The sequence below is a fragment of the Pinus tabuliformis genome, chromosome X (assembly GCF_031772625.1).
Source record: "Pinus tabuliformis cultivar Carrire ecotype Pingquan chromosome X, CPIR1, whole genome shotgun sequence".
In the NCBI taxonomy this organism is placed as follows: Eukaryota; Viridiplantae; Streptophyta; class Pinopsida; order Pinales; family Pinaceae; genus Pinus; species Pinus tabuliformis.
In genome coordinates this window covers 305085614-305099631 of record NC_142308.1, presented here as the reverse complement: position 1 = coordinate 305099631, position 14018 = coordinate 305085614, and the positions used below count along the sequence as shown (strand labels likewise).

At 35.8% G+C, this 14018-nt stretch overlaps 1 pseudogene; it reads right to left on the bottom strand.

Moving 5' to 3' along the window:
• Positions 1-1082: 1082 nt before the first annotated feature.
• Positions 1083-13799, bottom strand: LOC149139636 (glyceraldehyde-3-phosphate dehydrogenase A, chloroplastic-like; annotated as a pseudogene).
• Positions 13800-14018: the final 219 nt, after the last annotated feature.

Genomic DNA, 14018 nt, shown 5'->3' with positions numbered 1-14018 from the left:
ACGTTACAGAAAACAAGTTATAGCGAAAATTCCACGATGACCTGTTTGGAGCAGCGAAACCCTAGAATCCAAAGCTTTGATACCAAATGTTATGAAACCAGCTCAAGAAAAGATAGAAAAGATAGATCAACGCCTTAGAATTCAGCCTCTTCGAGGGGGAAGCCTCCTTTACATTACATAAATTAACAATTCTTGGATGATACAAATGACAAAACCTCCTTTCTATATATAGGAGTCTAAGGAGTCACAATATAATCCAGCCGACCTAACAATAATAATATAAAGCCACAAAAATAACAATAGAGGGATTCTATGAGGCACAAAAATAACAACATGGGGGTAATATGGGCACAAAAATATAAATAAGGGGTGTAACTACAATAGTAATGTGGTAATCACTAGTATTATAGGGACCCAACAGTCCCACTTATCCTAGACAACCACCCACCATTTTTTTTACAAATGGGAAAAGGGTTCCACATCCTCTATCACTCATCTACCTATCCCCTCTTCATAGGCTAAGGTGACAAGCAAGGCCAATCCCACATCCTTTCCCTCTTAGCACATAATGTTCCCTTTCACTTTATTAAATGATGGATATTGAGTGAAAATTGATGGTTGTGAAGCATGAGAAGGGATTGGGTTACAAGGAGGTTATCTTGTACTCCAAGTCCCAATACCACTTACCAAGATTAGTGGTTTCAATCATGATACACAATTTCTAAAAAAAATAACAATTTGAATAATTTTTTTATTTAAAATTTCTATGATTCAGAATGTAATTCAAAAGATAAACTTAATAAATACACACTATGAGCTTGAAACTATGATGCTAGTAAGTTGAATAAGGCATCCCTTACCAATAGAGGGGAAATAGAATTATGCAAAGAACCTTGCAAAAACCAAAAAATTGTAAGATAATCTGAAAAATTGTTCATAATGTTGTCATGAAATAAACAACATAAAACATACATTACATAGATTAGATTAAGTGGCTTATTTCATAGCAAGTAATAATGGAAAACAAAAACAACCATATTTCTTATGTACGAACTTAGGTTGAGCAAGGAGAAATTAATTGTCTAAGACTTCCATTTGTTGGCAACAGTGTCAGCCAAATCATCAACCCTCTGTGAATAACCCCACTCATTGTCATACCAAGAAACCACTTTCACCATATCATCTCCCATCACCATTGTCAGTGATGAATCCACAGTTGAGGAGACATCTGAACACCTTAAATCTATTGACCTTAGAGGCTCGTTACACACTGCAAGGATGCCATTAAGGTCTCTACATGCACTTTCTCGGAACGTTGCATTCACCTCCTCTGCAAATGTCTTCTTCTCCACCTGAACAACCAAGTCAAAAACTAATACATTGGGTGTTGGCACTCTCAGAGCAATTCCATTCAATTTCCCTTTCAGACTTGGGAGAACTAGTGCCACTTCCTTTGCTACTCCTGTTGATGTTGGGACAATGTTCAAGGCTACAGTTCTAGCGCGCCTAAGATCTCTATGACTAGCATCGAGAACTTTCTGATCACCAATATATGAATGAGTTGTTTTCATGGTGCCCTTGATGATTCATGCACTAAACAAATTTAGGTGTACATTGGAAAACATATTGAACAAGAACAAAGCAATGTCCTGAAATAGGAACTAAACAATGCCATTTTAAATCCAAATAAAGTATGGTGATCGACAGTAGAAAATGATATGTTATATTTCAACATGAAGTAGGGGAAACAATGAATATATTGTTCATTCTATTTAACCAGATGAAACTCACCGAATTTATGGTCCAAAAATTTAACGAAAGGAGCCAGGTAATTAGTAGTGCAGGAGGCATTGCTAATAATTTCTTCTGTAGGATTATATTTTTCCTCGTTCACACCACAAAAATATGTAGGAATATGTCCCTTTCCAGGAGTTTTGATCAAAATCTTCTTTGCCCCAGCCAGGAGATGCTTACTAACATCTTCCCTATTAACAAACACATCAATTCCTTCTATGACCAAATCAAACCCATAGTCCTTGCAAATACAATATAAAGAATTTCATCATGAGTTGACAAGCATCAATTATCTCTATATAATAATCTTGGAAGGCTACCCAATATTATATAGATTTAACAATTTTTTTGTGGCAACGGTTGTTGTTGCCTCTTCTAATAGTATATATGTTACAGGTTTTGGAGTTGTTCGGGGTATATTTTTCAGTGGAATTTGTTCAGAATTAAGTAGGAATTCATTGAAATTGTAAGTTTGAATTGTGATATTTCTAGAATTCGAGTGTTATATGGGGTTTTCAGGTGTCGAATCCATATATGGAAGCGAAAAAACATTTTAAATAACAAAATATCACAATTTGACAAAAAATTGTTTTACCAAAAACTCAAAAACTTGAAATAGTTAAACAATACCCTTAAAATATGCTAATCATCAAATTTGCAATGCACATGCTTATATTTTTTAAAATCTAGTCTTTCATTCTCTATTTTGATTTCTTTTGGTCATCAAGCCAAGTTCACCTAAGCAACCAAAATACTATACATAGAAAATAAAGAGTTGACCATGTTGATTAAAGTTAGTGCATTTGAGTAATCTAATTGAGACCCGAGGGAGCCTGTTAAGTGTTGAATGTGTCAATTTCACAATGCTCTAATTATTGATTTTTGAATGAACCGACATTTATCCCAAAGAATTTCAATATCTTCTAAACCAAACTATAAACACCAGGAATCAAATCCAATACTTAAGTGTAAGAAGATATGTAGCATTAACCTATAATCCTATAGAAATGATTAGTTTCATGTACTTACTTCCATGGTAGATTTACAGGGTCATGATCGGATACAACTTTGATGACCTTGTGATCTACAAAAATGAAATCATTTCCTGCTACCAACACATTTGTGTCAAAGGTTCCAAGAATAGAATTATATTTGAGCAAATGTGAGGCCTGTTTAACACCTTTGGCGTCATTGATGACAACCACATCCAAAGGAGAGTCCTTTCGACCGTGCCAACATTGCAGAAAACTGTGACCAATCCTTCCAAACCCATTGATTGCAAATTTTATCTTTTCCTCCACTGCACCCCTTTTTTGCCCATATGATCCTATCTAGAATGAAAGGACAAGGGAAAGAGGCCAAAAAACCTGATCAGTTCGTTGTTTACAATGAAAATCTGATACAAACGTTTAATGTGATTAAATAGAATTTGCAAAGTGAGATACATATACACCAAGGGCAGTCATTAAACAAGTAATCTCTGCTTGCAACACTATAACAAGCTCGAAGTGTCTAACCCATGCATGCAATAGGGCATCAATCATATAAATACGTTAAATCAGCATACACTAACAAAGTGATAAAAATCCTTAACATTTGTTGGGTCAAATTTGCCTGAAATCTAACAGTAATTTGTTGGAATTACAAGTTTGATTGGTAAACTCAGCACAAATAGAGCGCCCCTGGGTTTTTCAGGGCACTAAATCCATTCTTGTATTAAAAATGGATCTTAAATAACAAAAAAACCACTTTATTAGCAAAAATTGTTTTGCCAAATTGTCACCAAAAACTACAAAACATAAAATAATTAGAGTCTAGAAAATCCAAATTTCTACACATACAAGTATCATGAATAATTCTCAGTACAAAGTGTACCAACAAAAGTGAGGCTGACAATCATATTGTTAATAAACCTAGTGACATCTACACCTCAATACAATGATCATGATACAATTTAACAGTTAACCTTCATGCACAAAACTCTGATGAACCATGCAACAAACACACAACAAAATGAACTTCAATTAGGCCCCTATGACAATTCAGAGAGAAAACTGACCTCCATATAAACCAAAGCAACTACTACCAATCATTTTGTTAAGTGACACAATGACATGCAACCATTAGTACCCTGGCAGAATGTCTTGATTTTTGTGTAGCATCGAGAGGTATTCTCGCATGCCAAGAGGTCTCCGAAGTCGGCCAAGAATATTTATGAATGTAAAAATAAAATTTCATTTTTTTATTAGGCTTCATGTAGGCTCAAAAAAGACAAGTTGGCCCAGCTCATGAAGGAATGTGTCCTTAGGAGTAAATGCACCCATTCAACTTGTATATATATACATGATGTGACATTTCATTTGATAACTCATCGTCATCATCTCTCTTATAAAAAAATTACATGTGGGAGCAGATAGAGGATTAATTTGAATGATGTTTGGACTTGGATTATTGGCAGAAATTTCTAGACAATTTGAAATTGTAAACCTTGTTGAAGAATAATTTCTCCTTAGAAGAAGTGTTGTTGGGTTTTCTCTCAAGTTTGGTTTTCCCATGGAAAACTTGTTGTCTCTATTGTGCATGGATGTCTCTTTATGATCATTGTTGTTTCTATTGTATTTACTATTGAAATATTCTATGTATAATTGCTTAATGATATTAGTGGCATTAGATAAATTGTTTGAAGATCATTAGGTAGTAATTATCAAATCAAAAGATTGGTTTCTATTATGTATCTTGTAGAAAATTCAACATGGAATCAAAGCTTTGTTGAGAGATCAGCCACTAAAGTCAGCCTAAGAGACAAGGGAGAGGGACTTCATTTGTGGAGCAAGAGAGCCCTAGAAGGAGCCACGGGAAACAAGCTAGAAGAGGTCGAATTAAGGAACGAACAAGGAGATTTGTTCTGGAATAGCTAAGTCAAAGGTCTATCCAAACGAATTAACCGAGGTCTGGTTAGGTCCGGGGCTACATAAAGAAGGCCAAGGGTTGCAGGCTTGGCCGTAGGGCGGCAAGCCTAGGAAGGTTCTGCAAGTCTAAAATAGGGGATCCATGAAGCTATATAGACTTGAATTAGGGAAACTGAAGGTTGGACAGATCTTAAAGAAGGAATTTGCGAGGATTTTATTGAGTTTTTTCAACCTGGTTGAGGGCTAATAACCACAAGGTGTCTAGCCACAAGCAGAAGGGAAGTTTTTGGGTTATGTTTGAAGTATAAACAAATAGAGTGAGGAAGAGAAGGTGGCTGCAAGGTGGTTTAGGGAATCAACAAGGGTACCAAAACCTATTGGAGATTGTTAAGAAGGCTGGTTGAGTTGGTTGTGCAAAAACTAGGAAAGCGATGCAAAGAAAGAGGCTACAACTTGAATGGTTGAGGGAAGGAAGGCTGCCAAGGGTCAAAGGTAAAGTTGCAGGCCTATGTTAGGCCAAGGTTGAACAAGTTTGAGGCTGCAAAATTAGGCTAATCAACAACGAACAAAAGGGAAAACAACTAGGTGATAATTGGCTGTTATGATAAGCGATTTGAGGAGTTTTTTATTTGTCTTGAAGTCTTTATACCTGTTGAAAGTCTTAGGGCTTGTGGAATTAAACCTTAGAGCAAGACTTGGAGTGTTGGATGCAAGTGGAGTTTGTGACATGCTTGCTTGGTTTATCTCCTTGATAGCATGTGGAATGCAAGCAAGAGATCCAAGGGTGGACTTGGTGTTGATGCTAGCTTGTTGTTAAGCCTTTGGTCTGGTTAGATAACTCGATGAATGGATTGCTAAGCCTAATCTATAGGATGAAGAAACCCTATCTCTTACAGATCATGTAAGAATGGAAAGAAACATGCATTAGTTGTTGAATGTTAAGGACGAGGATGAGCATCCACTCCAGAAGAAGATAAGGAATCCAAGCTGGATGATATTGGAGATGGACTTCATTGATTTCTATAAGGAGGAAAAGATCAAGGAGTTGACAATTCCCTACAAACCTCAACAAATTCCTTTTTTTTAATCAAGATTTAAGTACTTCCTATCTTTCTCCCTTGAATATTATAATTATCTTTATTCCTTGGTCAACCTCTTGTCTTTATAATTTTTGGTTGGTTATAATTATTTCTTCCATGGCATCCTAAATGAGGTTTGCAGGTACATTATGGAGGATGCCAAGGAAATGATTATGGCAATAGATGGTAGCATCTAGAAGAATAAATAAAATTTTGTGGCAAGAGGGTTCTCCCAATAAGAGGGAGTGTACCAAAAGGATTTTTCTTGCTCCAGTATTCGATGGATAATTTCTTTTATGACCTAAGGTCTCGAAGATAAACTCAACAAAAGTGATTGGTGTTTAAGAGGGAGAAATTGTATAGAAATCCAGGACTATGCTAGATGACCAGAAGAGCTTCCAGTACCGAGGGAGCAGATAGTCAAGCAGAGTGGAAGGAGAAACCTTCCAAAGAGGATGTCATGGGTTGAGATTGTCAAGATGCTCATAGACAGAAGGTCTTTAAGAGAAGTATGCCTTCTTTGAGGAAACAATGTCAAATAGAAAAAGGACTTACTTACATGACAGAAGGAGTAACAACAACAAAAAGAATTACTTGCATGACAGAGGGAGCAACAGTGACAGGAGGATTTTCTTCTGTGATAGAGGGAACAACCAGGACTACCATAGGAAGGCCTGCTTCAGTATCAGAGGGAGTTGGCCTCAAAGATTGAAATGAAGGATTTTGGAATGATACACTATTTCTTGGGATTGGAGATTTAGATTTGGTGGATCTCACAATGTACAAGAAATTGATTAGATTCTTGATATCTTTGGTTAACACTAGGCTTGATATTTTCCTTGCAGTGAACACCCTAAGTCAATATATGGTCGAGTCAAGGTAGATACATTGGGTTGGCGAAAAGCATGGCGGAGGTACTTGCGTGATATAGTAGATATGTTTTGATATATGTCTCAAGTGGTGAAGTGAATTTGTCGGGATATATGGTTTCAGATTGGGCTGGGAGTGTAGAGGACAAAAAGAGCACATAATGGTGCTACTTTAGCTTGGGATAGACTATGATACCTTGGTTTAACAGGAAGTTGATTTATGTCACATCCAGTACAAAAGAGAAAGAGTATGTCGTAGCTTATGTTGAAAGTTATGAAACAATATGACTTCAAAATATTCTTTCAGGAATATTTGATTAGGGCACTTCATCTGAGAGATGGTGCAGAAAGGAGCAGTGGGGTTGCAGTATGCATACACAGATGAGCATATTGCAGACATTCTCACCAAGCCTCTGTATATAGTGAAGTTTGTATACTTAATAGACAAGCTTTGCATGATGCAGAAAGTCTCCCTTGTTAAGAGGGAGGGTTGATCTCTTTGTAGGATTAGGGCATGCCATCTGCTGAAGCCATAAAATATTTTGGCTGGGTCATAAAGGATTTTTTCCACGGGTGATGGACACATTCACCTGAGAAGCTAGAAGGACCTGGCTTGGTCATAAAGGACTTTGACTATAAAAGTGAATGGCTTAAGGCAATTATACGGGAAATTTATAGGATTGGACAAAACTTCTCCTGAGAAGCCAAAACAACTTGGCTAGGTCATAAAGGACTTTGACTAGAGGAGATAGATGTAATTCACCTAAGAATCCATAAAGGATTTTGGTTGAGGGTGAATGGTCCAAGGGAATATTCTCTCCTAAGAAACTAGAAGGGGACTTTGACCAGAGGAGATTGATACATAAGATTTTGGTCAGAGGTAAAATGCCCTAGATACTCACATTGTCCACTCTAGGATGGAGTTATCTTAGAAATACATCAACATGTCAAGCTCATGAACTTTTCTTATGAAGGAGAAATTTCAGCTAAGGGGAAATCTATTGCTGCCAAGGAGAATATCTCCCTTGCTAAGACAAAGTTTTGATTTTTGTGTAGTGTTAGGAGGTATTCCCACATGCCAAGAGGCCTCCTAAGTCGACCTAGAATATTTATGAAAATACAAATAAAAATTCAATTTTTTATTGGGCTTCATGTAGGCTCAAAAAGGACAAGTCGACCCAACTCATGAAGGGACATGTACCCTGGGGTAAATGCACCCACTCAACTTGTATATATACTTAATGTGATACTTAATTTGATTACTTATCATCATCATCTCTCTTCTATAACAACCACATGTGGGAGTAGATAGAGGATGAATTTGACTGAAGTTTGGACTTGGATTTTTGGCACATATTTCTAGACAATTTGGAATTGTAATCCTTGTTGAAGAATAATTTCTCCTAGAAGAACAGTTGTTGGGTTTTCTCCCAAGTGTGGGTTTCCCAGGGAAAACTTTTTGTAACTATTGTGCATGGTTGTATCTTTATGATCTCTATTTCTTCCACTGTATTTACTATTGAAATATTCTATGCATAATTTCTTAATGATATCGGTGACATTTCTTATATGTAAAGGAATGACATTTCATCCCCTAGTAATCTAAGCATCAGTTTCTCTCCATATACCCAAAAAAATAGGAACCAGTGGGAATATTTTCAAGAATCATAAAGCAATTTAAGCTCTGGATCAAACACTCACATCCATATAAACCAGATTGTAGCCAGATTGTCAAGTGACCTCAATATGAACAACCACCATGATCACAACAATCTAAAATCAACTGCATACACATATACATCAATTTTACAATTTTACAATCTAAAGCAACATCAAGACAGGCCTGAGTGGTTTTGATCTAGCAAAATCAGTCCCATAGATACCACTGAATAATCTCAAAGCAAAGTGATTTCTAAAAAACTAGATAAATGGTAAAGAGACCATTTTTGGGTGAAATCCAAGGAATTTTTCCTCACATAAGTAGATGTTATTTCTTGTAAATCACCGGTGACATTAGCGACAACCAGTTCAACTAACCCCAGCTAAACCATGCATGAAAATGTGATAAAAGGATGGAAATATGGCATCCACATAGAGAAAAATGATCTCTACACTCACAACTATCACAATTATACAACAAAACAATATCCAGAGACACCAAAGTGGCCATTGTGGAAGAGAACTACTAAGAAAATCAATAGTGTAATCACCTACACATACAACAGTGTGATGTCCAGTCATGGAGAAAAATTCCACTGTGGGAAGCTCCTAATTTTCTATAACTTGTTTTACTACCACAATGCCACTTTACCATTATCAGACAATTAATTCCACTAATTAGACCAACAACGGTGGTGGTGACTCACAATAATAAATGGGATATTATCAAAAGAGTGAACATATCATCACCGAATTAGTTTGGAATGCAACTACTAAAACGAAGTCCTCCTTGTATTAACTTAGGCAAGGGAAGCCACTGGAGCTCTTGATACCTAAGTATTTGGAGAATCATTTCCCTGAAGCCTGCCCATTAACAATAGCACATGACACATCAATTACAACTTCAACCCCAAATGAAAATGCAACTAACAAATAGAAACAAATATACTTGTTTGAACTGAATAATAATCAAACTGACTACAATAAGCTCAGTACCACCATCCAATACTTCGTGTAGTAAAAACCCATCTAAATTAATGAATTGCCAAGTAATATTCACTCATCATTATTTCATTTGATTAAGCAATTTTGCATCAGCACACATAATTCTAATGGTGCATTAGCATTATGGCAACTGTTGTGAAATAAAACAACATTGTATCTTAGAAAAACCTGCATGAACAAATTATTAGCTAGCAGAGAATAATGCAAGAATAGGCAGACATCCATATGGTGTCAGCTTGTAATTTTGAATGATATGGATCGTGAGGGGATTTTGATGTAGTGAATTGCTTTTATGTAAGGGAATGCAATTTCATCCCCTAGTAATCTAAGCATTAGTTTCTCTCCCTATACAAAAAAAAATAGGAACAAATGGAAATATTTTCAAGAATCATAAAGAAATTTGAGCTCTAGATCAAACACTAACATCTATATAAACAAAATTGCAGCCAGATTGTTAGCTAACCTCAATATGAACAACCACCATGATCACAACAATTTGAAATCAACTGCATACACATATATATCATTCTAACAATTTTACAATCTAAAGCAACATCAATACAGGCATGAGTGGTTTTAATCCAACAAAAACAGTCCCATAGATACCACTGAATAATCTCAAAGCAAAGTGATTTCTAAAAAACTAGATCAACGGTAAAGAGATCGTTTTTTGGGGAAATCCAAGGAACATAAGTAGATGGTGTTTCTTGTAAATCCCTGGTGACATCGACGACAACCAGTTCAACTAACCCCAGCTAAACCATGCATGTAAATGCAATAAAAGGATGGAAATATGGCATCCGCATAGAGCAAAATGATCTCTACACTCACAACTATCACAATTATTAACTATACAACAAAACAATATCCAGAGACACAGAAGTGGCCATTGTGGAAGAGAACTACTAAGACAATCAATAGTTTGATCACCTACACATACAACAATGTGATGTCTAGTCATGGAGAAAAATTCTATAGTGGGAATCTCCTAATCTTCTATAACTTGGTTTACTATCACAATGCCATTTTTCCATTATCAGACCAAGAAATCCACTAATTATATCAACACCGGTGGTGGTGACTCACAATCATATATGGGATATTATCAAAAGTGTGAACATATCCTCACCGCAATAGTTTGGAATGCAACTACTGTAACAAAGTCCTCGTTGTATTTCCTTAGGCAAGGGAAGGCACTGGAGCTCTTGAGACCTAAGTATTTGGAGAATCACTTGCCTGAAGCCTACCCATTAACAATAGCATGTGATGCATCAATTACAACTTCAACCCCAGATCCAAATACAATTAACAAACATAAACAAATATACTTGTTTGAACTTAATAATAATCGAACTTTCTATAATAAGCTCAGTACCACCATCCAATACTTCATGTAGTAAAAACCCATATAAATTAATGAATTGCCAAGTAATATTCACTCATAATTATTTCATTTGATAAAGCAATTTTGCATCAGGACATAGAATTCTAATGGTGCATTAGCATTTTGGCAACTGCAACAAAATAAAACAACATTGTATCTTAGAAAGACTTGCATGAACAAATTATTAGCTAGCAAAGAATAATGCAAGAATAGGCAGAGCTTGTAATTTTGAATGATATGGATGGTGAGGGGATTTTGATAGAGTGAATTTCTTTTATGTAAATGAATGCAGTTTCATCCCCTAGTAATCTAAGCATTAGTTTCTCTCCCTATATACAAAAAAATAGAAACAAGTGTAAATATTTTCAAGAATCATCAAGCAATTTGAGCTCTGGATCAAACACTGACATCCATATAAACAAAATTGCAACCAGATTGTCAAGTGACCTCAATATGAACAACCACCATGATCACAACAATCCAAAATCAAATGCATACACATATACATCAGTCTAACAATTTGACAATCTAAAGCAACATCAAGACATGCCTGAGTGCTTTTGATCCAGCAAAAATAGATCCATAGATACCATTGAATAATCTCAAAGTAAAGTGATTTCTAAAAAACTAGATCAATGGTAAAGAGGCCATTTTTTGGGGAAATCCAAGGAATGTTTCCTCACATAAGTAGATGGTGTTTCTTGTAAATCCCCGATGACATCGGCAACAACCAGTTTAACTAACCCCAACTAAGCCATGCATGTAAATGCAATAAAAGGATGGAAATATGGCATCCACACATAGAAAAATGATCTCTACACTCACAACTATCACAATTATTAACTATACAACAAAACAATATCCAGAGACACCAAAGTGGCCATTGTGGAAGAGAACTACTAAGAAAATCAATAGTGTGATGTCCAATCATGGAGAAAAATTCCACAATGGTAAGCTCCTAATTTTCTATAACTTACTTTGCTAGCACAATGCCAGTTTTCCATTATCAGACCAGGAAATCCACTAATTAGACCAACAACGGTGGTGGTGACTCACAATCATATATGGGATATTATCAAAAGTGTGAACATATCCTAACTTCATTAGTTTGGAATGCAACTACTGAAACCAAGTCTCGTTGTATTTCCTTAGGTAACGGAAGCCACTGGAGCTCCTAAGACCCGAGTATTCGGAGAATCACTTCCATGAAGCCTACCCATTAACAATAACATGTGACACATCAATTAAAACTTCAACCCCAAATCCAAATGGAACTAACAAACAAAAACAAATATACTTGTTTGAACTGAATAATAATCAAACTAACTAAAATAAGCTCAATACCACCATCTAATACTTCATGTAGTAAAAAACCATCTAAATTAATGAATTGCCAAGTAATATTCACTCATCATTCTTTCATTTGGTAAAGCAATTTTGCATCACCACACATAATTCTAATGGTGCATTAGCATTATGGCAATTGCAATGAAATAAAACAACATTGTATCTTAGGAAAACCTGCATGAACAGATTATTAGCTAGGAGAGAATAATGCAAGAATAGGTAGCCATCCATATGGTGTCAGCTTGGAATTTTTGAATGATATGGATGGTGAGGGGATTTTGACGTAGTAAATCACTTTTATGTAAAGGAATGAAATTTCACCCCCTAGTAAGCTAAGCATCAATTTCTCTCCCTATACACAAAACAATAGGAACCAGTGGAAATATTTTCAAGAATCATAAAGCAATTTGAGCTCTGGATCAAACACTGACATTGATATAAACAAAATTGCAGCCAGATTGTCAAGTGACCTCAATATGAACAACCACCATGATCACAACAATCTGAAATCAACTGCATACACGTATACATCAGTCTGACAATTTTACAATCTAAAGCAACATCAAGATAGGCCTTAGTGGTTTTGATCTAGGAAAAACAGTCCCATATATACCACTGAATAATCTTAAAGCAAAGTGACTTCTAAAAAACTAGATCAATGGTAAAGAGAGCATTTTTTGGGGAAATCCAAGTAATGTTTCCCCGCATAAGTAGATGGTGTTTCTTGCAAATCCCCAGTGACATTGGGGACAACTAGTTCAACTAACCCCAGCTAAACCATGCATGTAAATGTGGTAAAAGGATGGAAGTATGGAATCCACACAGAGCAACATGTTCTCTACACTAACAACTATCACAATTATTAATTATACAACAAAACAATATCCATAGACACCAAAGTGGCCATTGTGGAAGAGAACTACTAAGACAATCAATAGTGTGATCACCTACACATACAACAGTGTGATGTCCAGTCGTGGAGAAAAATTCCACAGTGGGAAGCTCCTAATTTTCTATAAGTTGATTTACTATCACAATGCCACTTTTCCATTATCAGACCAAGAAATCCATTAATTAGACATACAATGGTGGTGATGACTCACAATCATATATGGGATATTATCAAAAGTGTGAACATATCCTCATCGCATTAGTTTGGAATGCAACTACTGAAACCAAGTCCTCATTTTATTTCCTTAGGCAAGTTTAGCCACTGGAGCTCTTGAGACCTGAGTATTCGGAGAGTCACTTCCCTAAAGCTTGCCCATTAACAATAGCACATGACACATCAATTACAACGTCGACCCAAATCAAAATGCAAATAACAAATATAAACAAATATACTTGTTTGAACTGAATAATATTCAAACTAATTACAATAAGCTCAGTACCACCATCCAATACTTCATGTAGTAAAAACCCATCTAAATTAATGAATTGCCAAGTAATATTCACGCATCATTCTTTCATTTGGTTAAGAAATTTTGCATCACCACACAAAATTCTAAAGGTATATTAGCATTATGACAACTGTAATGAAATAAAACAACATTCTATCTTAGAAAAACCTACATGAACATATTATTAGCTAGCAAAGAATAATGCAAGAATAAGCAGACATCCATATGGTGTAAGATTGTAATTTTGAATTATATGGATGGTGAGTGGCATGGGAAGTAGAGTATAACTATAAAGATGCATGAGTGCTGCTGCAGTTTGCCACAACAACCATGGAGAGTGTAGGTGAGGCCATGCTCCCTCAACAACTATATTCCTATGTGCTTGTTGGTAAAAAGATTGAGATGGACTAGATTAATAAGCTTATGAAGCTGAGAGGGTATACACCTATAGAGTTTGTTATTGTATAACTGCAGTGTCTCTAGGTTTGTCAAATCTCCAATCCCATTGGGGATGCTTCCATTGAGCTCATTCATTGACAGATCCAAATTCACAAGACTCTTAAGATTGTTGA